Here is a 26,931-nt window from a genome sequence, read left to right as displayed (position 1 = left end):
CAGAGGGAAATGGGAGGGCAGACAGGTTAAGGACTGCTGTGTGTGTGTGGGGGGGGGGACTGGAGGGCAGAATACCATCTCCTACATGAGCAGCGGTTTACTACCACATTATGTAACAGCAAAGATCTGCATGTTGTGGTAGTAAATGTGATTTACAGACATGCAAATTAACTAATAATGAGGTCTTACCTCATTGTGGCTTATGACTCTGAATTGCAAATGGACAAGTTATGGGAGAAGGATTATTTTAGCACAAGCCGTAAAATTAATTTTGGTCACTTTAATGAATTCCCAGGTATATGTTTTGTTAGGTATTTTAATATAAAATTACTCATTTGCCAAGTTAAGCATTTGATAGCTGTGCAGAGCTATAATGTTTTTAACTGGATGATTTTTTTGTCTAACTTTATCAGAGTAGTCACCTAAGGGACCCTTCTACCAACTTTTTATGTGCTATTAAACATTCTAGTTTAGAAACAACTGATAAAAAGTATGCAATACATCAACTAAGCTCTGGCAGGTGAATGAATCCAGATGAGGAAACTAACATAAGAAGCATAGTACATTACCTTCCAGCTGCCACAACATCAAAAATATTCACAAGAGTAATCATTCAGTGGCAACTTTAGGAATTAAAAGAAACATGTATACAAGAAATAGTGACCACCAACATTATTTTAAGTTGATTTGGATTATGATATGCTTGTTGCAGCTCAAAAATAATCATAAGGGTAGTGATTTTTGTGGCACTCCTGAGAACTAAAAAACATATGTAAGCAGCAATGCTTCACCATGCATATCTACCTGATAGTATCCTTGTCACATTTATTTAATAGAGTTTAGGTGGTGCCTTTTTATGTATGTTTTGACTATTCTATATATTATGTTCTATTTTAACATGCTTCTTAATGTAGTCATGCAATGTTTTAATATTGTGTGCTGTATTTTCAGATTTACCTCTTAGGTTTAACAATGGATGGCATATTCTGTTAACTGCATTGAAATGCGTGTGCATGTAATTTGACTCCTGGCTTAAAGTGACTGCTTTGTTTTGATATGGTTGAGTGTTTTTGCTTCATGTTTTCACATACTCTCTGTTCCAAGACTGTTTCATTTTCTGGTTCTGGAGTTTATGCTATCAGTAGGCAATTACTTTTTATCTTGTTGGATGTTAGTTAATGTTCCAGTTAGGTAATGCACTTAAATTTAGAAATTTTAATGTTTTTATTATTGTAATAAATAGTTCTGATTTCTAGTTTGCTCAATTTCTATTGCATTATTATTTTTAATGCAGACTTAGTAAGGTAGTTGAGTTGGTTTATTTATTTATTTTTTATTGTTTTTGTTCTTGGGATACTTTAGATGTTCTTCATATTGATCATTTTTGCAGTAGCTTTAACTATATGGGTTATGCCCTGCCAAGGATATAACAGCCGGGCAACTTCCAAAGTAAATATAAGAAAGTGGAAGTTTTTTTCCACTACAGAGGACTTATGTGCCCAGCAAAGGAAGGCACAAGCCAACCATCGATCCTCAAAATCTTCAGAGGAGCATACTCTTCGATGGCAGTAAATCTATGAAGAGCTTTGCATTTTAGTCAGCTTATCTAAAGCTGGTTGGCAGTTTGGGCATATGGAAGATACCCTGAAGCTTTGGAAGTTGACCGGCTGTTATATTCTTGGCAGGATATAACCCATATAACTAAGGCTACCGCAGAAGTGATCATTTGAACACTTTGTGACGCCCATGCACTGGCCTAGCAATCAAGGAGCCTCAATCTTCGCTGCTAACACCAGTGAGGGGCATCCACATAGGGGAGGATAACAAATACACACACAGTAAAGTACAATTTTCCTTAAGAGCACACAGAGATCACAGTCAGTCTGGGGCTGGTTTATCCCTTTCTCTCCAGATCCCCAATAACACTCCCCAATGGCACAGCTATAGGGTCCAGATCTCAGCCTAGTGGGCAAGCTAAAACCTCCAGCACCCTCTCTGTCCAAACAGTGCTTCGTCTCCCTGCCCAAATAGCTGACACACACACACACTTTGAGATAAGAGTTATATACAACCACACAGACACTCCTGGGGAAGGCTGACACAGGTTCTCCAGCTGTGCCCCTTTTACCCAGACTATAAGGTAGAAATCACTCCCACCAAGCAGTAATATTTATCAGCTACTAAAAAGGCCCTTATCAAAGGGTGTCCAATTCTACTGTGCAATATTATTATCCAAATGGTAAGTGCAACTGAACAGTCAAGGCTTATTTGGAGTGACTTGGACAGTATCAGTATATACATGCAATGCATTCTAGAGCTTAAATTATCTCTTCACAAAACAGCCACAGTTGAAAGGTTTAAACATATTTAATAATAAACAAAAACACAAGACAATACTTCTTACTACACAGTGCTAGTCAAGAGTTCAGACCCAGGAAAATGCATAAAATAATACGGTAGAATAGTTCTGACATCAGTACAGAAAACAACTGTCTAATCTTCGTATTTCCTAACTATTTCTAAAAGAGGTACTGAAGTCTAAGATCCTACTTACATACAGAACACAGACAGATACTGGTGAGTTGGATGTTCACAAGGCAAAATTTGTTTTAAAAAATACTCTCCACTAAAACTTAACTTTTTAGTCAGGTAAAACTTAGGTTACCTACTTTCACATCTAACTCCTTTAGTGCACACTGCAGTGTTTAGGATAAGCCATTTTTTTTCATCTTATCTTTAGGCGTCGCTGTGAATAGCACTTGCTTTAAAACCTGTTGGAAAGCACTAGGAGGTCTTAAACTGATACAAGCACTCAACTCTCCTTGTTAATAAGGAGAAATTAATCGTAGGCACTAAACAGTCTATAATTGCAAAGTACCTTGCTAAGGTAAGTGAAAACAGTTCTTGTACTTTACAAAAAAAAAAAAGCACCAAACCAAGCATGTCCAAGGGTCAGCTTCCAATGATTTCTCCTGTCCACCTGGTGAATCTGGGCATACTGGGGCAATGCAGCAATTGCCTCATGTACACATACAACCCTCTCCTCCTTCCACCCAACACTACAACCTGCGAGGGATGCACTTACATACTCAAACTGGAAGCAAAGCTCTCTCCACCCAAGATTGTGCTAGGCCAACACTCACACATAGCAGCACTAAACCCACATATATGAAGGCCCTTAACATTAACCTGCCCAAGCAACAAGGACCTCCGAAGCTGAAACGCAAACAAACACCACTCACAACTAAAGTGTCACATAGCTCACAACACCAGTGTGCCATCCAACAACAGCCCCTAAGGCAGGACAACGTACCCAACACTTTAGTCATAGGTGACTCTGTAGTCAGCCACACTGATGTCCCACTCACCAGGCTGAAGAAGGAGAAAATTACAGTCAGCTGCCAGTCGGGTGCCAGGATATGCCACATAACGCATGCACTCAAGTCACTCCACAATAAGTACAAATATGACTCTGTCATTGTCCATGTTGGAGTGAATGACTTGAGACATACCTCCCTGGACTACATGAAAAGAGACATGGAAGAGCTCTCAGATCATGTGGCCCAGGCAGATATGACCCTAGCATTGAGTAGCATCCTGCCTTCACACAGAATGATACCACAGTATAAGGACAAATGATTGACTTCAACAATTGGTTAAGCTTCTGGTGTCATTCAAAGGGGATAAAGTATCTGTCTGCCCGGGGCGACATGATGGACAGACCAGATGCTTTGCCAGAGATGGTATGCACCTGTCGCCCCTGGGATTCAGGTTACTGGCTAAGGCTCTTGCCACCCCTATAGAGCCTTTTTTAGGTTCAAAGGACAAAACCACCACCTTAACAGGTACAAGCATGCAAAATCTGAAGGTAATGCTACTCAAAGCTAGAAGTCTAAAGCTCAAAATGCACTCTCTCAAGGCACTTCTAAAAATGGAGAACATTGATATCTGTACAGTAACTGAGACCTGGTTCAAGGCTCCTGCGAGCACCCCTGCAATACCAGACTACAACTCTTACCACACTTTTTGGACACTAAACCAGGACCAAACACTAAAGGTGGAGGAGTGTCCATATTCACCAAGGATATTTACAACACCAGGCTAGTTGCCCAACACAATGCATATGAAATTCTCCAGGTGCAACTAACACTAGGTAAGACTACAATCCAAACTGTAGTTTGCTACAGATCCCCCACCATGCCCCAAGATTCTCACTACACCTTTCTAAACATATTGGAAAATATTAAGATACAACCAAACAACCTAATACTGGGTGATTTCAACTACCCTGCCATTAACTGGGAAAATTACCCGTGTACCAACACCTTTGCCCAACAGTTCTTGAAATTCATACATTCTAACGCCCTGGATCAACTAATCCTTAGTCCCACCAGGGTCTCCAATATGCTAGACCTGGTCATAACCAACATGGGAAATCAATGCTCCACACCTATGGTCACCCCCTTGTTGGTCAGTTCTGACCATAAGCTAATCACTCTCGACATCCACATCCCACCCCCACCCCCCAGTAAGGAAACCTCTGTAAAAAACTTCTCCAAAGCCAACTTCATGCTATTCAAGTCAGAAGTGATAAACTTCATTTATTTATTTACATTTGTTAACCGGGAGTGTCCAGCTGGACGTAGGTCCATTTTCAGTGGAGACTTGGGGAGAAATGCTCCACAGTTAAAATAAGCAGACAGTAGTTACATTGGATTACATAGCGATTAACAATTTAACATAGCAATTACTTACAACATATTTACAGATGAAGAACATAGTACATCAGTAGACAACTAGAATCTTTATCTGTGAGGTACATAACAGACATTAACAAATGTTACAATAAGAAGTTCCTGCTGTATAATAAGTACTAGGCTTATGAGCATCTGAGCTTTCTATAATCAAGGTAGTTAGTGGAGTGGAAAGGAAGGTAGTGGTTGGATGGGGTGGGTGATATTAGAGTGGGAGTTGCAAGGGCATAGCCAACATGTGTTAGGTGCGCTTTTAGTAAAGTTTTGAAGTGGGTGCATGATGGTATGGAGGTACTTGTGGGTGGGAGGGAGTTCCATAATTTGGCTATGGTGCAAGAGAATAGTGCTTCACCAGCAGAGTTATTGGCTTTAGTGATCTGCAAGTGATTTTTGTTGCTGGATCTTAGTGGTCTGGTGGTGCGATAGGGTTGGAGTAGATTCTGGAGGGATGGGACATTTAGTGGATGGTTTACTAGTTTGTGGGTGAGTGAGAGTTGATACCATTGAGGGAGGTGAGGGAGTTCAAGCCAGCCCATGACACCCATGAAGACAAGAACTGAAAGTTCGACTGCTGAATCCTACACTAAGGCACTGTACGAGCACATCCACTTGTGCATGAATTGTGCCATCCCCAATAGAACCAAGATGCTCTCCTCCAAAAAAAGGAAGCCAATCTGGTGGTCCCTTGCCATAAACAAACTTTACAACAAAAGGAAGAAACCGTTGCAGAAAAGAGGAAAATCCCAGGATGCAAAAAAAATCCCTTACCAGCCTCAGTAAGAAGCTGAGATCCCTCATAAAATCCTCCAAAACTAGTTGCGAAAATAAAATTGCCAAAGATTCCAAAAACAATCACAAGGCATTTTATATCTATGTCAAGAATCTAAATGGCAATGCTCAGATCTGCTCTAAGCTACAACTGAATGGCATTAAATATACTGATCCCAAGGATATTGCCAATGTCCTGGCAGATCGATTCAGTGCAAACTTCACCCCCCTCTCACCCCCTAAAGGGCCCATCTCAATACCAAAAGATTGCCAAAGTCCGGTAATAATGGCCACAGAGGTAAAAAACACACTCTCCAAAGCTAAGAATAAAGCATCCATGGGACCAGACAACATCTCAGGCTGTATACTACATGAACTGCAAAATGAACTGACACCTCACCTAAGTGTCATGTTTAATCATAGCCTCACCTCAGGCTTCATGCCCACTGACCGGCCTATAGCTACAGTTATCCCACTCCACAAGAGGGGATCCACCTTGGATCCTGGGAACTACCACCCCATCAGTCTGACGAGACTGATCTGCAAGGGCCATGGAACATATTCTCATGGAACTTATAAACAAAGACATTGGCAACCTTCAAACACTGGACCCCACGCAGTTTGGGTTTGTGAAGGGCCGATCTTGTCTCCTGAACCTGATTGACTTCTTTGAATCAGTCTCCAGGGCCATGGACAAGGGTAACGTGGTCCACACAGCCTATCTGGACCTTGCCAAAGCCTTCCACACTATCCCCCACTCTGGAATAGATAAACTTCCTAAGCTGGGCATTAATCCCTATATCACTCGACGGGTTGACAACTGGCTTACTGACAGAACCCACACTGTAAAAGTGGCCAAATCCAAATCCAGCTCCAGACAAGTGACAAGTGGAGTACCTCAGGGTTCAGTCCTGGGACAGCTCTTGTTTGGCATCTACTTCTCTGAAGTACAGGCCAATACTAAGGGACTCTGGCTAACAACGTTCGCAGATGACTGCAAATTGGGAGCCATTACTGAATCCCCATATGGTGTGGATATTCTACAAAAGGGCCTTACAGAAACAGATGTTTTGTTCCAGAGCCATGGGCTCAAGCTTAATGCCAAGAAATGTATAGTTATCCCCTTTGGGAAAAAACATGCACCCATGCATTACCACATATGTGGCAGTACACTAAACACCAAAAGTGTGATAAGAGACTTAGGGATACAGATAAACAGTGGTCTCACCTTTGATAACTATATCGCCACAACAGTCAGGAAATCCTTCTATGTGGCACACCTCATCACTAAGGGCTTTTCATCCAGAAAAAAAGGAGGTCATTGTCCCACTGTACTCACCCCTCATTAGACCCATTATAGAATACAATGCCCCGTTTGGAATGTACCTCTCAAGACATCTGCAACAACTGGAAAGGCTGCAGAAATACCTCACTAAAAGAATTACAGGCCTAAAGCAGATGCCCTATGCTGACCGTCTAAAAAACTCCACCTATACCCTGTCACATATTGTCTACTCAGAGGCGATCTCTGCTTAACATACAAGGCCATGTCAAACCCAGAGCTGTTGGACATGCTACACTTAAAGAAATCCCAATCCCTCAGAGACACACACACTCCAGAGATCTAAACCTTGTCATCAGAATGAACAAAACATGCTGGAGGGATAGGTTCCTGACCCAGAGACTCCCCAGACTCTGGAATAGACTGCCTATACATGTCAATCAGAGTGCCTCTTTGGCCCTCTTCAAAAGGAACCTTGATGATTGGATGGGAGATAGAAAATTCACCCCAGGGATCACGTCAGTCACCCTGCTAGACAGGGGTCCATGGAAGTAAATACTGTGGGAAGAAATAGCCAGGGAAATGTTATGGCTAGACTTGTATAGTCCCTAGGGCTGATAACCTAGTACAACCTATGACCCAAATGCAAAATGCTCTCTGATTCTCTCTCTTTAAATTGATAACACAGGCTGCATCACATTATATCATTCTTAACAATTTAATGTTTTTTCTAGGCTAACAGAAACTCAGAGGTTAATAGCCCTTTTGATCTTGCAGCTGGTCAGGAAGCCAGAGCAATAAAAGAAATTATACATGTAAATTCTAGCCATTAACTCTGGCCTTAAAACAGTAGGAAGAATTCCTTGATTTAGACATCTGGGCTCCGAGTTTTGACATCAAACAATTACACAATGCTTGACTTATCAGCCTTCTTACAGCAGAGTGCAATGTTGTTACATTTTAGCAGTTCCACATTTAACACCATTTTTTTCCTATTTAAGAGAACAAGCCTATGGCTTATATTAATATTTACTAATGACAGAATTATCTACAAAATTCTATCTGGCTAGGCTGTCAGCCTTCACATATCTTCACACACCTACTGTTATAGTAAGTTCATTTTACATAATTGTACTTTCTTCCAGGCTAATTGACTTTTCAGGATGATGGCAGTTTATTAGATAGTAAAGTCTTTGAGATAGTACGGATATGCGATTGAGTATGACGTCCAGGTAGCTTGCACTAGCTTTTCCTATGCATTGAACTGATCCGATACACAGATAGCTAGTGATCTTATTTGTCAATTTTATTTGTCCATTTATAAATATGTTGTAAGTCTTGAGGACATGTGCTTTAAAAGATACATTAAAGCACACCCAGGAATGTTGTGAGGTATGAGCCTGCAGCAAATGTTTCCTATATTCACCCCAGGTGTTTGATAATATCCACCAGGAAAATCACAGAAGAATCAAAAATGCTAAAAAAAAAAAAAAAAAACAATAAAACAGCGGACCAAGTATTACAGAACTCCACTTTAATGAAAGTTTAGCGCTTTTGTCAGAACTGTTTCCAACTTCTTCAGAACACCAACATACAACAGTGAAATGTTTAAATAGGTACATCACAGTCAGATGATACTACAGACACTCCCATCTATACTAAATTTAAAAATACTGTCTTCCAAAAAAGCATATTTTTACATAGTTAAAACCCTTGCTTATTACAAAAAAAACTTGAATAAAATATGTGTATAAAAACACACGCGTAGTAAATCAACAGAAGCAACAGCATTGTGATAGCTAAAAAAAGCACTTAAACACAAATCTAAGAAAAAACATATTCAGCCTTCAGTTTCAAAACACTGCTGAGCGAGACAGACTCATTTAGCCCGTGGGGGCTCCAATGCATTATACCTGAGTTGCCAAATCAACTCCTTGTATTCTAGAAGCAATTCATGAGGTCCACCCCTTTGATCAAAGCCCACTTTTTCTATACAGGTGTATTTAAAAGAATGTGTGGGATTTTTACTCATGTTTTGCAAGAGCATTTCTTTCGTCATCCTTGTTTATGTCATATTGGTGCTGATAGAGCCTACTTTTAAATTTATTCTTGGTCTTAACAATGTAAAATGACAAACACTGTTGACACTCAGCAAGATACACAACATTATTGCTCTGGCAGTTCTACTTCTGACAAAATTTGACAATCCCCCCATCTGGGTATACAAATTTTTACACCTTCCTTTACATACCTACATTGGTTATAATGTTCGCATTTAGACATGTGGCCAGAGTGACTTTTTTCTTTTGTCTTTCAAGTAAATTTTTAAAACATAGATCTTTCTTATACACAACTACATGGTTCTTCCCCATTTTCTACACATACTCATTGTCAACCCTAAACATGTCCCAGTTATGTTGTATTATATCCCTAATGCTGTCAAAATGTATATTATATGGCAATATTAGGGCTCTTTGAAAATTATCTGTGTCTCTCTTACCATCCAAGTTAACTAAATCACCATTTGTCCCAAGTAATGGCTTAAAGATGCCTTCCTGTCTTTTCCTGATGACCTCCCAAAAATATTTCTCCAAGAATATAACTGGATCCCCTTTGTTGATCAACATGTCCTTCAAAATTAAACATTGTTCTCTAAAGGCAGAGTCATTACTCACCATACGGGTGAGTTTCACCATCTGGACTTTGACTAGAGACATTTTTGATAGATAGGGTGGTGACTTTTAAAATTAAGTAGTGAATTAGAGTAGGTAGGTTTTCTGTGTATATTAGAGTCAAACCTACTTTCATCTTTGTTCTTTGAGATGGTCACATCCAGATAATGAACATCTTCTTCACCTATTTTCATGGTAAACTTAAAAAACAATGTACTGCTGTTCAAATGTACAAAGAATTTGTTAATTTTGTCCCTGCCACCTTTCCAAAAAAATGACAATGTCATCTAAATATCGACCATAAAGTGTCCAACAATTACTAAACTCAGTGTTGAGAACATGTTGACTTTCCCATTGGGCAAGGACAATGTTGGCAAATGTGGGCGCACAAACTGCACCCATTGCCACATCTTTAAGTTGTCGAAACAACTGATTTTCAAACATTATAAAGTTGTTTCCTAAAACTAGATTCATTAAGGTGGTAATAGTCAATGCTTTGTCATGGTCTACACTGGGGTGGCTACATAAAAACTCATAAAACACATCCAAACCCTCAGAGTGAGTGATGACAGAATAAAGATCACATACATCAATAGTGACAAATAACAGTTCTTCGAAGTATAGGTCATTTGAAACTTTTGATAAAAAATCCCAAGAATCCCTGAAAATATATTTATGTATTTAGCTGTAGGCAGGGGTTTTGAGGCCTTTGCATCCACAATAGGCCTCAATGGGTGGTCTTCTAAACTCTTATGAATCTTGGGTATGCCGAAAATGGTGGGCGTCCTAGGGTAGGGTACCTTCAGAAATCCGAGGTCACTCACACTAATCTGGCTGTTCAACGTCAAATCTTCTAGTGCAAAGTCAATCCTATGATATGAAATATTCACTTCATTGACGGAAACATGTTCGTAAGTATCTGTTTACAGTATAGATAACATTCTGTCAATATATTCGTTCACATCCATAACCACTAGGCCCCCATCTTTGTCAGGTTTCATTACCCTGACCTGATGCACGCCACTGATATATTCTAATAAAGTTCTTTCTTCCTGTGTTAAATTATGATGAATATGACCCCATTTTTCTTCTCTACCTTTTTCCTGATGTCATTTTCACACATTCTCTCGAATATGGTGATCAAAGTGTGCAGGGGTGGGCTGAAGGTACTGGGTCTCTTACATACTGTATTCAAAATTAAATTTAGATGTTCCTGTGGACCTTGATGGAAATACAGACCCAGGTTCAACTTTCTCTCAAACAATTTAAGTTGCATTAGAGATTTGTCAATGCTAGCCTGTCTAGAGGGGACAAATGTTAGCCCTTTATCAAATAATATGAAATGCAGGCGTGGTGGCACAGTATGCGTAGAGCGTATCAATCAACAGCAGTCTGTATAAAACACAAATACACTAATACGCTAGCTGCGTACAGATAGAGTTACCAGTTAGTCAGTATCACCGTAAAAAGCAAAAGTATACCAAGTACTGTATCAGGCTTCCGTGGAACAATGGCTTGAAAACTCTTCAGCACCTCAAGCGTTCAACGGGACATATCCAAAGTCGTATAACAAAGAAAGCAAATAAATGCAATGCAGGCTTGTTATTCAACGCCAGTATGCAAGTCAGTGCATACAAAAATAAGCTATCTGCTTGTAGATGGAGTCGTATAACAAAGAAAGCAAATAAATGCAATGCAGGCTTGTTATTCAACGCCAGTATGCAAGTCAGTGCATACAAAAATAAGCTATCTGCTTGTAGATGGAGTCAACAGTTAATTCAAATAAAGTACCTGATTCAAGAGCAAAACTTCAGAGGAACAATAGCTTGGAAACCTTCAATGACAAACCAAGCGTTCAACAGAGTATATCCAACGTTTTTAACGGCCTGATGAAGACCTAGTTGAAAGCGCTTGCCGATTTTTATGAATAAACTACCTTGGATATACTCTGTTGAACGCTTGGTTTGTCATTGAAGGTTTCCAAGCTATTGTTCCTCTGAAGTTTTGCTCTTGAATCAGGTACTTTATTTGAATTAACTGTTGACTCCATCTACAAGCAGATAGCTTATTTTTGTATGCACTGACTTGCATACTGGCGTTGAATAACAAGCCTGCATTGCATTTATTTGCTTTCTTTGTTATACGACTTTGGATATGTCCTGTTGAACGCTTGAGGTGCTGAAGAGTTTTCAAGCCATTGTTCCACGGAAGCCTGATACAGTACTTGGTATACTTTTGCTTTTTACGGTGATACTGACTAACTGGTAACTCTATCTGTACGCAGCTAGCGTATTAGTGTATTTGTGTGTTATACAGACTGCTGTTGATTGATACGCTCTACGCATACTGTGCCACCACGCCTGCATTTCATATTTTTTCTTTAACTATTTGGAAGCACAGGAGTGTTGGTGAATGTAACCTTGCAGTTTTCCTTTATCAAATAAGCCTGCCCATTCTGATGTTATTTGGGCAGAACTATAATTGAATATTTTAAAGTCCCCTATTTTATTCTTAACAAGCTTGCATCTAGATATGTTATTCACCACATGTACCTGCCTCTACCCTCCCCCTGCCATTCCTCAGAGGTACTTCCCTCGTGTAGTATGGTGTCTAGGAATAATTCCCATTGTTGTTCCCCTGACAGCCTTGCTGTTGTCTCTGCCTGGGATTCATCAGTCTCTGGGACCTCCTCAGAGGCTGCACTTCTAAAGGGCTGTTAAGTTCAACATCATTTTCATCCACAATCTCATTGTTGACATCATAATTATTGCCCTGGTTGACATAGTTGTTGTTCCTATTCTGCCCTCGTGGTGACTGTGGGTATGCCTTCCAAGACTCATAGTCCAATTTGTCTCGAAGTAGCTTTTTTGCATTTCTATCTTTTAACATCACCATTTGATCTTCTATGTCTCTAAACACTTTAGTGTACTCAGAACTTTTAAAGTGAAACAATAAATAATTTCTGATATTGTTATCAAAAGTCTCAATGTTCTTTTTAAGTTCACCTATTTTCTTTTCATTATGTTTAATTAAAACACTAAGCAGTTCACATCCTTGTTTGTTAAAAAGTACGAGCAACTCACAATGTAATTTTGATCCTTGTATAAGTTCTGTTAGGTATTTCCAGTTTTGGAGTCCTTTTGGCACTTGCTGTCTCTTATAACACTCCTCTAAGTAAGAATTTTCAAGCTGTAATTTCCATAATTGAAATGTTTGGTCCTTAGCTGCTACAATCTGTTTGTTCAAGCTGCCATGGTTTACTTCACTTGCAGCAGCACTAAATTAGAATTCTCTCCGCTCCAACCAAGACCGTTAAGAAAACATTTCATTTCGCCTTTCCTCATTGTCCAGTGAAGTGCTGGCTCTGTCATCACCATGAAAACCAGGAAGTGAGTTACCTGAAGTCCTTACAACCCACTGTGTTCTCTGAGCTGGGGTTATTAAGTCAGATTCAGGTGTTTGTGCAGAAAAAACTGCTCCATTGTCTCGATTAGGTAAATGAGGCTGAAAAAAAGCAAGGTTTTCCTCCAAACGCTGTGTCAGCACCTTAATAAATGCTGACAAATTCCCAATGCTTGTAGAGAGTCCATGACATGAACAACTGGAGTCACTGTGAACGCTCCCGGTCTCACTCTTAACTTCCACCAGGAAAATCACAGAAGGATGAAAAACACTGAAAAAAAACAATAAAAGAGAGTGGATCACATACTGGAGAACTCCACTTTAATAAAAGTTTAGTGCTTTCATCAAAACTGTTTCCAACTTCTTCAGAACACCAACATACAATAGTGAAATGTTTAAATAGGTACATCACAGTCACATGATACTAAAGACACTCCCATCTATCTCCTTTCAGCTTTTTCCCAGTTAGGAGTTGCTGCAGTGGATCACCTGTCTGCTCATGATTGGCAGTGGAGTTTTTTACGGTGTCAAGTTGCCAGTCCAGCACCCAACCTTCCACAGGAGTGACACACGTGCACACATTCGCACATTGGGCCAATTTAGAGTATCCAATCCACATACAGCATGTTTTTGGGAGGAAATCAGAGCACCTGGAGGAAACCCATGCGACCACAGTGAGGACATGCAGAATCTGCACAGAAGGCACCCCAGCCGAGGATCAAACCGGAGAACCTCTTGCTGTGAGGCAGCAATGCTAACCGCTGCACCACCACGGCTGCCCTAAAGACACTCCCATCTATACTAAATTTAAAAATACAGTCTTCCAAAAAAGCATATTTTTACATAGTTCAAAACCTTGCTTATTACAAAAACACTGTAAAAATATGTTTTTTTGGAAGACTGTATTTTTAAATTTAGTATAGATGGGAGTGTCTTTAGTATCATGTAACTGTGATGTATCTATTTAAACATTTAACTGTTATATGTTGGTGTTCTGAAGAAGTTGGAAACAGTTCTGACATAAGCGCTAAACTTTTATTAAAGTGGAGTCCTGCAGTACGTGGTCCGCTCAGTTTTATTGCTTTCTTTCAGTAAAGCACACTCTCAAGTGCCTTATTATACATAAAATGGCCATCTGTAATTCTGCAGTTTGAATTTTGCATTCAGTAGTTTATGTATGATAATTATACTGTTGTAGTATACTTTATGCAGAGTTGATCTTCTGCCCATTTTAACTAATTGATTGCTGTGAGGATTATGGATTGGATAAACTAAATTGGCCCTAGACATGAGTGTGTGCATGTGTGTGCCTTCCGTGGAAGTTTGGGCACTGGGCTGGCAACTCGACACTGTAAAAACTTCACTGCCAACCATGAGCAGACAGGTGATCCGCTGTGGTGACCCCTAACTGGGAAAATCCGAAAGAAGAAGAAGAATTGCTGTGAGGATTATGATTTTTCATCTCTGTGGATTTGGCATGAAATTGTTCAGGATAATCATTTAAGGGACCCTTCTCTCAAACTCCTTACACAACATCGTAATTAAGTTCTGGCAAGAAAATGAGTCCTGATGTGGAAGCTTACAAATGCACAGTGCTTCAAAAGTATGTATGTATGCTGTTTCCTGGTAACACAGCCTCAAAAAGTTATCTTTCTGGTGGCAACTACAGGAACTGAAATTTGATATTTGACCAGTTATACATTCCACAACATTTTTTTTAAGTTTGATTAGATGTTGATGTGCTTTTTGTGCTCTAAAATATTCACAATGGTGATCATTTTGGTGACTTGCCCCAAGAAGTGAAAAACATACAAACACACACACACACACACACACACACACACATATATATATATATATATATATATATATATATATATATATATATATAGAGTTCCCCTTCAGAAGGTCAAACGACTGAAATATGCATATGGTCGAGACCATATTCTCGAAATTTCAGAAGCTCAACCTACTGAATGGGGATCGGCATACAGTGCAGAACGGGAGATTTCCCATTCTGCGCTGTAGTACGATCTCGGAGTTAGAATAAATAAGTAGTGGGGGGTGTGGGGGGTGCAGGGGGGCTTGCCCCCCTGCAGAAATACTGTTTTGTGCTTTCTTGCTTTTTTTTTCTTTCCCTTTCAGAAGGTCGAGCTTCTGAAATTCAAGCATATGGCTTCGGCTATATGCATTTTGAGATTTCAGCCATTCGACCTTCAGAAGGGGAACTATACATATATATATATATATATATATATATATATATATATATATATATATATATATATATATATATATTTATATACAGTGGATATAAAAAGTGTACACACCCCTGTTAAAATGCCAGGTTTTTATAATATAAAAAATGAGACCACAATAACTAATTTCAAAACTTTCCCCACCTTTAATATGACCTATAACCTGCACAATTCAATTGAAAAACAAACAAATCTGTTATGGGAAAAAATATAAAAAAATAAAAAACATACAATGCACTGTTTGCATAAGTGTGCACACCTTTAAACTAATACTTTGTTGTGTGTGCACACCCTTAAACTAATACTTTGTTGAAGCACCTTTTGATTTAATTATAGCATTCAGTCTTCTTGGATACACACCTGCTATCAATTGAAGAGACTCTGATTAATCCCAAATAAAGTTCAGCTGTCCTAGTAGGATTTTCCTGACATTTACTCAGTTGCCTGCTACAGCAAAAGCCATGGTTCACAGAGAGCTTACAAAGTATCAAAGAGATCTCATTGTTGAAAGGTATCAGTCAGGAGAAGAGTACAAAAAAGTTCCACAGCATTGGATATACCATGGAACACAGTGAAGACAGTCATCAAAAAGTGGAGAAAATATGGAACAACAGTGACATTGCAAAGAACTGGAAATCCCTCCAAAACTGATGAAAAGACAAGATGAAAACTGGACGGGGAGGCTGCCAAGAGACCTACAGCAACACTGAAGGAGCTGCAGGAATTTCTGACAAGTACTGGTTGTGTACTACATGTGACAACAATCTCCCATATTCTCCGTATGTCTGGACTATGGGGTAGGGTTGCAAGATGGAAGCCTTTTCTTACACAGAAAAACATCCAGACCTAGCAAAAATTGCAAAATAATACATCAAGTCTCCCAAAAGCATGTGGGAAAATGTATTATGGTTTGATGAGACCAAGGTTGAACTTTCTGGCCACAATTCCAAAAGCAATGTTTTGCACAAAAACAACACTTTGCATCACCAAAAAAACACCATCCCAATGGTGAAGTATGGTGGTGGCAGTATCATGTTTTGGGGTTGCTTTTCTTCAGCTGGAACTGGGGCATTAGTCAAGGTGGAGGTAATTATGGACAGTTCCAAATACTAGTCACTTTTGGCCCAAATCTTCAGGTGTCTGCTAGAAAGCTGAAGATGAAGAGGGATTTCACCTTTCAACACGACAATGACCCTAAGCATACATCCAAATCAACAAAAGAATGGCTTCACCAAAAGAAAATTAAAGTTTTGGAATGGCCCCGCCAGAGCTCAGACCAAAACCCAATAGAAAATCTGTGGGGTGACCTGAAGAGGGCTGTGCACAAGAGTTGCCCTCGCAATCTGACAGATTTGGAGTGCTTTTGCAAGGAAGAGTGGGCAAATGTTGCCAAGTCAAGATGTGCCTCGCTGATAGACTCCTACCCAAGAAGACTGAATGCTGTAATAAAAAAAAGGTGATTCAACAAAGTATTAGTTTAAGGCTATGCACACTTATCAACCAGTGTATTGTATGCTTTTTTCATTTTTTATATTTGTTCCCCTAACAGATTTGTTTGTTTTTCAACTGAATTGTACAGGTTATAGGTCACATTAAAGGTGGGAAAAGTTTTGAAATGATTTATTGTGGTCTCATTTTTTTATATTACAAAAACTTGGCATTTTAACAGGAGTGTGTGCACTTTTTTCTATCCACTGTGTGTGTGTATATATATTCAGTTTGTGTTGCAGTCCATTTTCTTGCATTGCTAATTATTTTTTCTTATTATTTTTATGTAGACATAGTAGGGTATTTGAGGAGTTGGGGTGTATATTTCTCTCTCTCTCTCTGTTTATATTTGTCTTTTGACAGTTTTTCCTGTTAAATAACTTTTCACAATTAATCATATTAATTATCATTAATATATCATGACCAACCTATCAAGCCTCACTTATTTCTGAACTTCAACAGTGCTATAACAAAGCTGACAGATTCACTTGCAACAAACCCTACCAGAACCATCACTGATTAGCAGTAAAACACTTAACTGGCTTGAGCTTCCTCACCACTTATCTTATACACAACTCACCTTAACCCACAAAATCATCCATAGCACATCTGCCTGCCCAGCAATTAGACCTCTATTCCAATACTATCTTCCAAATTGTCTCCTTTGGTGAAATAACAAACAACTGCTTACCGTCTAAAAATGACAAAGGGCTGCTAGGGTCAGTCTCTATTCCAACAGTGTAGGTAGAACTTGAGAAAAAAAAATCTATATTAGTCAGGTCTATGACACACCTTCATCTTTTCAAACCATTACTGCCTCCTGGCTTTCTCCCTGCTCCTCTTCTACGACATAGCTCTCTAAAAGTCTTTATCACTTTTCTTATACATCCCTTTAAAGCACTAAATTACCTCACTATATTGTACCTCTTAAACTTCTATATCTAGTTTGATATAGTGCAACTAAATTGCTATACCATCACTACTTCTCTGTTAACACTCAAACTTGCTTATCTCATCTAACACCTCACTCTGTTGCATTTCTTAAACTACAACTCTTCTATCTGTAAAGTCTCAGTACAAGGCTTGTAAATTTAATGTTTGTGAATATATATACAAATGTTATTATACTGGCTATTATGCTATGCATTCACTGAAATTGCATTATAAAATGTGTTATTGTAAATATTGATTGTATTAAATATGATACCTTAGAGCTTTTCTCCCTGGGCCTCCTCTGAAAAAGGGCACCTGTGCCCTTTTGGACTTCCCCAGTAAGCAAATGTCAGTAAATAAATAAATAAGATGGTGTAAGCTTGTTGGAGTTTGAAGTATGTGAGGGAGTAGGGAACTGTGAGTGAATGTGAGATGTAGGTGCCTGCATTCTGTTGTACATAGACCACATCTGATGCACAGGTAGATAGCAATTTGATTGGCCATTTACATTTACCCATTTTATTGTTGCTATTAATTGTCTTTTCCAGTTACATATATCAAACATATACTGTATATCATCATGTAAATAGACTTGATTAATAGTTTTATGTTCATTGTCTCCATTCCCAAATATATGGTTTGGAGTCCTATCATCATCTTCTTTCGGCTGTTCCTGTTAGGGGGTCGCCACAGCGGATCATCTGTTTCCATTTCTTCCTGTCCTCTGCATCTTGCTCTGTCACACCAACCACCTGAATGTCCTCTTTCACCACATCCATAAACCTTATCTTAGGCCTTCCTCTTTTTCTGTTACCTGGTAGCTTCATCCTTAGCATCTTTTTCCCAATATACTCAACATCCCTCCTCAGCACATGTCCAAACCAACGTAATATTGCCTCTCTGGCTTTGTCTCCAAACCTTCCAACCTGGGCTGACCCTCTAATATACTTATTCCTAATCCTGTCCACCCTTGTCACACCCAGTGCAAATCTTAACATCTTTAACTCTGCCACATCCAGCTCAAACTCCTGCCTTTTTGTCAATGCGACTGTCTCCAACCCATATAACATAGCTGGTCTCACTACCCTCTTGTAGTCCTTCCCTTTCACTCTTACTGGTACTTGTCAGTCACAAATCACTCCTGACACTTCTCCACCCACTCCATCCTGCCAGTACTCTCTTCACCTTTCTTCCACACTCACCGTTACTCTGAACTACTGACCCCAAGTATTTAAACTCATCCACCTTCGCCACCTCTACTCCTTGCATCCTCACCATTCTTCTATCCTCCCTCTCATTCACACACATATATTCTGTCTTAGTCCTGCTGACCTTCATTCCTCTTTTCTCTAGAGCATATCTCCATCTCTCCAGGGTCTCCTCCACTTGATCCCTACTCTCACTACAGGTCACAATGTCATCTGCAAACATCATAGTCTATGAGGACTCCTGTCTGATGTCGTCTGTCAACCTGTCCATCACCATTGCAAATAAGAAAGGGCTCAGAGCTGATCCTTGATGTAACCCCACCTCCACCTTAAACACATCCGTCACTCCCACCGCAGACCTCACCGCTGTCACACTACCCTCGTACATATCCTGTACCACTCTTACATACTTCTCTGACACTCCTGACTTCCTCATACAATACCACAACTCCTCTCTAGGTACCCTGTCATATGCTTTCTCTAAGTCTACAAAGACACAATGCAACTCCTTCTGACCTTCTCTGTACTTCTCCATCAACACTCTCAGAGCAAACATTGCATCTGTAGTGCTCTTTCCAGGCATGAAACCATACTGCTGATCACTAATCATCACGTCCCTTCTTAATCTAGCTTCCACTACTCTTTCCCATAACTTCATGCTGTGACTGATCAATTTAATCCCTCTGTAGATACTACAGCTCTGCACATCACCCTTATTCTTAAAAATCAGTACCAAAACACTTTTTCTCCATTCCTCAGGCATCCTCTCACTTTCTAAGATTTAATTAAACAATCTGGTTAAAAACTCCACTGCCATTTCACCTAAACACGTCCATGCTTCCACAGGTATGTCATCTGGGCCAACAGCCTTTCCATTCTTCATTGTCTTCATAGCTATCTTTACTTCCTCCTTGCTAATCCATTGTACATCATGATTCACTATCTGCGTATCATCCAACCTTCTCTCCCTCTCATTCTCTTCATTCATCAACCCCTCAAAGTACTCTTTACATCTCCTCAACATACTCTGCTTGCTTGTGAGTATGTTTCCCTCATTATCCTTTATCACCTTTACCTGCTGCACATCTTTCCTAGCTCAGTCCCTCTGTCTAGCCAATCTGTACAGGTCCTTTTCTCCCTCCTTAGTGTCCAGCCTTTCATACAACTCTTCATATGCCTTATCCTTAGCCTTCGCCACCTATCTCTTTGCCATGCACCTCATTTCCTTATACTCCTGTCTACTTTCTGCATCTCTCTGACAATCCCACTTCTTCTTTGCCAACCTCTTTGCCTGTATACTCTTCTGTACTTTCTCATTCCACCACCATGTCTCCTTGTCGTCCTTCCTCTGTCCTGATGTGATACCAAGCACCTTTCTAGCCGTCTCCCTTATTAGTTCTGCTGTAGTTACCCAGCTATTTGGTAACTCTTCACTGCCACCCAGTGCCTGTCTTAACTCATCCCTGAACTCCCCCTCACAATTAATTTGATCCTTAGTGCTGCCCTAACACTGAGTCCTATACAGAGTGATTTTATTTGTGCATGTTGCCTTGATGGATGCATTTCTGTACTTATGTACTTTGGAGCTTATCTCTGCAGACCTTCGCTGAAAAAGGACTTTTGCTCAGTCAGGCTATCCTGGTAAACAAATAGAAATAAACAAAAATAAACACACACACACACACACACACATATATATATATATATATATATATATATATATATATACATACAGATATATGTATATATATATATATATATATATATATATATATATATATATATATATATATATATATATATATATACGTATATATGTATGGGAGAAATAAATATAGTCAACTAGGTCTGGTCGACATCTGTTTAGTTAACACATTTTGGTCAAATAAGCAGATGGTCAACAGGTGTGTGAGATCAGGCAGTTCTCAGGGTTGGGGAACATTGTGGGATCTCTGAATTAGTATTTATAATTAGCAGGGGGTGCGGTGGCACAAACCCCTTAATGGGGGGGGGGGGGTGCAGAGCAAAAACAAGGGTTTTTGTTGTTTTATTAATTTTCATTTTTTATATGCCAATTCCAGTGCTCAGCACATGTAAACTATTTTGTCGATGTTTGCGTTTTTGATATTTTCTCTTCAACATTAAGGACATCAACATTCAGGTCTGTTGATGATTTTCAGTACACACACACACACACACACACATATATATATATATATATATATATATATATATATATATATATATATATATATATTTTTATATATAGATAGATAGATATATATAATAGTATATCTTAATTTGTTAGAAAGGCATTTGTATGACCGCACTATTGTGTGACTTTAAATGCCGAAACATGTCACAAAAAAAAAAAATGTCAAAAATGGTAATCTGGAAAACCAGATTCGACCATTTTTGATCTGCAACACAACAATAAATGTCAGGAGACATTTCCAAATGTCTCCAAACATGGTTATGTAGGGGGGCAAGCCCCTCTGCATCCCCCATGTGGGGGGCTTCGGTCACCACCACCCCCACTACTTTAATATACAAACTCTGCTATAGTACGATCTGCACCTGGAATGCCGAATTCAAATGAGTGAATGCCAATGTGCATTCGCTCATTTGGATTCACAACAGTGGCAGTGGACATTTGTCAGATCTGGAGGCTGTAATTTTGCAGTTTGGTGCATTGTACAACTTCCTTACGACAAAATGAAAGTATACTATATATATATATATATATATATATATATATATATATATATATATATATATATATATATATATGGGTCCACTATGTAATCTCGAAAAACTGAAATCCCGAAATTCAGTATTTTGAAATTACATAGCCGAAAACCCAAGCACAACTCACAATTCTGGAAACACACAACCGCGAAATTCAAAATGCTGAAACTACGTTACGCATACAGTACACAAATAAACAAACACAACCCCCCCCCAACAATCAAATAACTGCATCTACACTACAGATAATATTCTAACTCTGAGATTGCACAAACAGAAACACAAACGAAACTCACTCACACACATCTTACAGTTCCTCACACACACACACACACGCACACACACACACACACACACACACACACACACACACACACACACACACACACACACACACACACACACTTTCACACACTAAAGCCCCTAACCAACACATTTACACATACAAACTTACCTAAATTCAGCCGATACATCCACACACTGCACCAGCGGAAGCGGAAATTCAACATCTCCGTGCTTCGGGATTATGAATTTCACGCTTCTGCTGGTTTCAGAACATTGAGTTTTCGGCTATGTAATTTCAAAACACTGAATTTTGAGATTTCAGTATTTCGAAATTACATAGTGGACCCATATATATATATATATATATATATATATATATATATATATATGTGTGTGTGTGTGTGTGTGTGTGTGTGTGTGTGTGTGTGTGTATGTATGTATGTATATATATATATATATATATATATATATATATATATATATATATATATGTATATATATATTTATAAATATATATAGGTCTATGTGTCTGTGTGCCAAGGTCAGTGCTCAGTGCATGCTTATTGCACTGTTGATGTTTGCATTTTCAGTGTTTTCTGGTCGACATTAAGGGCATCGACATTTGGGTCTGTCAACGATTTTCAGTACACCCATATACTTATAGATATAGATAATATATGTGTGCATTTATGTGTGTAGGTGTCACAAACCCAGGTGTCTTTCAAGCCTATATGTGTAGTAATATCTCTTCAACACACAACCCAACATGTGCAGTTGCTCTTACGAAAAGGCATTATATCTTGTTATCCAATCATAATATCAATTTACTAGGTCTGTCTTAGAAGATAGAACAAAGCTGTCTATGATTGTGTACTGAAAACAGAACAGAAAATGCTAGGTGAGTATTAAAGCAGTGAGAAGAGAAAAATGACAAGTAAGTTCATAAAACCTTTTATTCTATTGTCAGTGCTCTCTAGCACCTCAGCCAATGCCTTCTATGGAGAATATTTTTAATCTCTCAAACAAACATCTTAAATACATCCTTCAAACCAATCAAAAAATACAATTAAAAGTAAATTGATACTTAGAGTGACATACATAAAATAACATAACACTGTTCCACGAACATTCATTATTCAAACCATTAGGATACATTTTATATATGCTTGTGCCAAAGTCAGTGCTCAGTGCATGCATACTATGCTGTCGATGTTTGCATTTCCGGCATTTTCTGATTGACGTTAAGTATGTAGAGATTTGGGTCTGTTGACGATTTTCAGTACAGCCATATACATAGGTTCATAGATTCATAGGTAGGTACTAGGCCATTGGCCCTAGGGCCTATATAAGCCTAGCTAAAAAAAGGTACCCTGGCTTTTGCCACCCAAGAAAATTATTTTACTGTGCCCCTGTCGAGCAGAGCCACAGAAGTGATCCCCGGGGTGAATTTCTTATTTCCCATCCAATCATCAAGATTATTCTTGAAGAGTGTTAATGAGGAGCTTTGTTTGGTATAGATAGGTAGTTTGTTCCAGAGTATGGGAAGTCTCTGGGACAGGAATCTAAACCTCCAGCATGTTCTGTTTATTGTGGTGACAAGGTTTAGGTCCCTAGAGCATGTAGCTTGGAGGGATTGGGATTTATTTAAGTGGAGCATGTCCAATATCTCTCGGTCTGACATAGCTTTGTATGTTAGGCAGAGATCACCTCTGAGTAGGTGATATGCAATGGAGTAAAGCTGGAGTTTTTTGAGACGGTCTGCGGTGGGCATCTGTCTGAGGCTGGTAATCCTCTTTGTGAGGTATTTCTGCGGCCTTTCCAGTTGTTGTAGATGTCTTGTGAGGTACATACCAAAAGGGGCGTTGTACTCTATAATGGGTCTAATGAGTGACGAGTAGAGGGGAACAATGACCTCTTTTTTCCTGGATGAGAAACCTTTTGTGATGAGGTGTGCCACATAGAAGGATTTCCTGACTACTGTGGTGATGTGATTATCAAAGAAGACACTACTGTCTACCTGTGTCTGAAGGTCTCTTATCATACTTTCAGTGTTAAGTAGACTACCGCCTATGTGGTAGTTCATGGGTACAGAGTTTTTACCAACGGGGATGACAATGCACTTTTTGGCATTGAGCTTGAGGCCATGGCTTTGTCACCAGGCATCTGTCTCAGTGAGGCCCTTTTGTAGGATGTCCACATTGTTAGGAGTTTCAGTTATGACTCCTAGTTTGCAGTCATCTGTGAACTTTGTTAGCCAAAGACCTTCTGTGTTTGCCTATATTTTAGAGGAGTAGATACCAAACAGGAGAGGATCCAGGACTGAACCCTGTGGTACTCCACTTGTCACTGGTCTGAAGTCAGATTTGGAGTCTGCTACTTTCACATTGTGGGTTCTGTCAGTGACCCAGTTGGCAACCCATCTTGAGACACAGGGATTTATACCTAGTTTAGTGAGATTATCTATAATTCCAGAGTGGGGGATGGTGCTGAAAGCCTTGGCGAGATCCAGATAGACTGTGTTAACCACCTTACCCTGTCTACATCTTTAGTGACTGCTCTAGGATATTGCTGCCCCTGGTGGGGCTGTGAAAAAGTTGATCCAAGGCATTGGAATTTATGAATTCCAGAAAACATTGAGCAAAAGAGTTGGTACATGAGTAGTTTTCCCAGTTAATGGTGGGGTAGTTGAAATCACCCATTATTAGGGTGTTGGTTTGTACCCTAATATTTTCCAGTGTATCAAGAAATGAGGAGTGGGAGGCCTGGGACATGATGGGGGATCTGTAGCAAGCTATAATTTGTATTGCGGTCTTGCTCAGAGTTAGTTGCACTTGGATATTCACAACACCAGGCTAGTTGCCCAACACAATGCATCTGAAATTCTCCAGGTGCAACTAACACTAGGTAAGACTGCAATCCAAATTGTAGCTTGCTACAGATCCCCCACCATGCCCCAAGATTCTCACTACACCTTTCTAAACATACTGGAAAATATAAAGATACAACCAAACACCCTAATACTGGGTGATTTCAACTACCCTGCCATTAACTGGGAAAACTACTCATGTACCAACACCTTTGCCCAATGGTTCTTGGAATTTATAAATTCCAACACCCTGGATCAACTAATCCTTAGTCCCACCAGGGGCTCCAATATCCTAGACCTGGTCATTACCAACATGGGAAATTGATACTCCAAACCTATGGTCACCCCCTTGTTGGTCAGGTCTGACCATAAGCTAATCACCCTTGACATCCACATCCCACCTCCACCCCCCAGTAAGGAAACCTCCATAAAAAACATCTCCAAAGCCAACTTTATGCTACTCAAGTCAGAAGTGACAAACTTCATGACACCCATGTAGACAGGAACTGAAAGTTCGACTGCTGAATCCTACACTAAGGCACTGTACGAGTACATCCACTCGTGCATGAATTGTGCCATCCGCAATAGAACCAATATGCTCTCCTCCAAAAAAGGAAGCCAATCTGGTGGTTCCTTGACAAAAACAAACTTTACAACAAAAGGAGAACTGTTGCAGAAAAGAGGAAAATCCCAGGATGCAAAAAACTCCCTTACCAGCCTCAGTAAGAAGCTGAGATCCCTCATAAAATCCTCCAAAGCTAGTTACGAAAATAAAGCTGCCAATTATTCCAAAGACAACCACAAGGCATTCTATAGCTATGTCAAGAATCTAAATGGCAATGCTCAGATCTGCTCTGAGCTACAACAGAATGGTATTAAATATACTGATCCCAAGGATATTGCCAATATCCTGGCAGATCGATTCAATGCAAACTTCACGCCCCTCTCACCCCCTAAAGGGCCCATCTCAATACCAAAAGATTGACAAATTTCAGTAATAATGGCCACACAGGTAAAAAACGCACTCTCCAAAGCTAAGAATACAGCTGTCATGGGAACAGACAACATCCCAGGCGGTGTACTACATGAACTACAAAATGAACTGGCACCTCACCTAAGTGTCATGTTTAATCATAGCCTCAACTCAGGCTTTGTGCCCACTGAGTGGCACACAGCTACAGTTATCCCACTCCACAAGGGGGGGGATTCACCTTGGACCCTGGGAACTACCACCCCATCAGTCTGACGAGCTTGATCTGCAAGGCCATGGAACATATTATCATGGAACTTATAAACAAAGACATTGGCAACCTTCGAACACTGGACCCCACGCAGTTTGGGTTCATGAAGGGCCAATCTTCTCTCATGAACCTGATTGACTTCTTCAAATCAGTCTCCAGAGCTGTGGATAAGGGTAAGATAGTTCACACAGCCTATCTGGACCTTGCCAAGGCCTTCGACACCATCCCCCACTCTGGAATCAAAGATAAACTTCCTAAGCTGGGCATTAATCCCTATGTCACTTGATGGGTTGCCAACTGACTTACTGACAGAATCCACACTGTAAAAGTAGCCAACTCCAAATCCAGCTCCAGACAAGTGAAAGTGGAGTACCTCAGGGTTCAGTCCTGGGACTGCTCTTGTTTGGCATCTACTTCTCTGAAGCACAGGCCAACACTAAGGGACTCTGGCTAACAAAGTTTGCAGATGGCTGCAAACTGGAAGCCATTATTGAATCCCCAAATGATGTAGAACACAGAAACAGATGCTTGGTGCCAGAGCTATGGGCTGAAGCTCAATGCCAAGAAATGTATAGTTATCCCCTTTAGGAAAAAACATGTACCTGTGAATTACCAGATAGGTGGCAGTACATTAAACACCGAAAGTGTGATAAGAGACTTAGGGACACAGGTGAACAGTGGTCTCACCTTCGATAACCACATCGCCACAACAGTCAGAAAATCCTTCTATGTGGCACACCTCATCACTAAGGGCTTTCCATCCAGAAAAAAGTAGGTCATTGTCCCACTGTACTCATCCCTCATTAGACCCATTATAGAATAAAATGCCCCATTTGTTGTGTACCTCTCAAGACATCTGCAACAACTGGAAAGGCCGCAGAAATATCTCACTAAAAGAATCACAGGCCTAAAGCAGATGCCCTATGCTGACTGTCTAAAAAAACTGCACCTATACTCTGTCGCCTGTCATCTACTCAGAGCCGATCTCTGCTTAACATACAAGGCCATGTCAAACCCAGAGCTGTT

The sequence above is a fragment of the Protopterus annectens genome, chromosome 6.part1 (assembly GCF_019279795.1).
Source record: "Protopterus annectens isolate FY-2018-M chromosome 6.part1, PAN1.0, whole genome shotgun sequence".
Classification (NCBI taxonomy): domain Eukaryota; kingdom Metazoa; phylum Chordata; order Ceratodontiformes; family Protopteridae; genus Protopterus; species Protopterus annectens.
Note: the sequence above shows the minus strand (reverse complement) of the source record.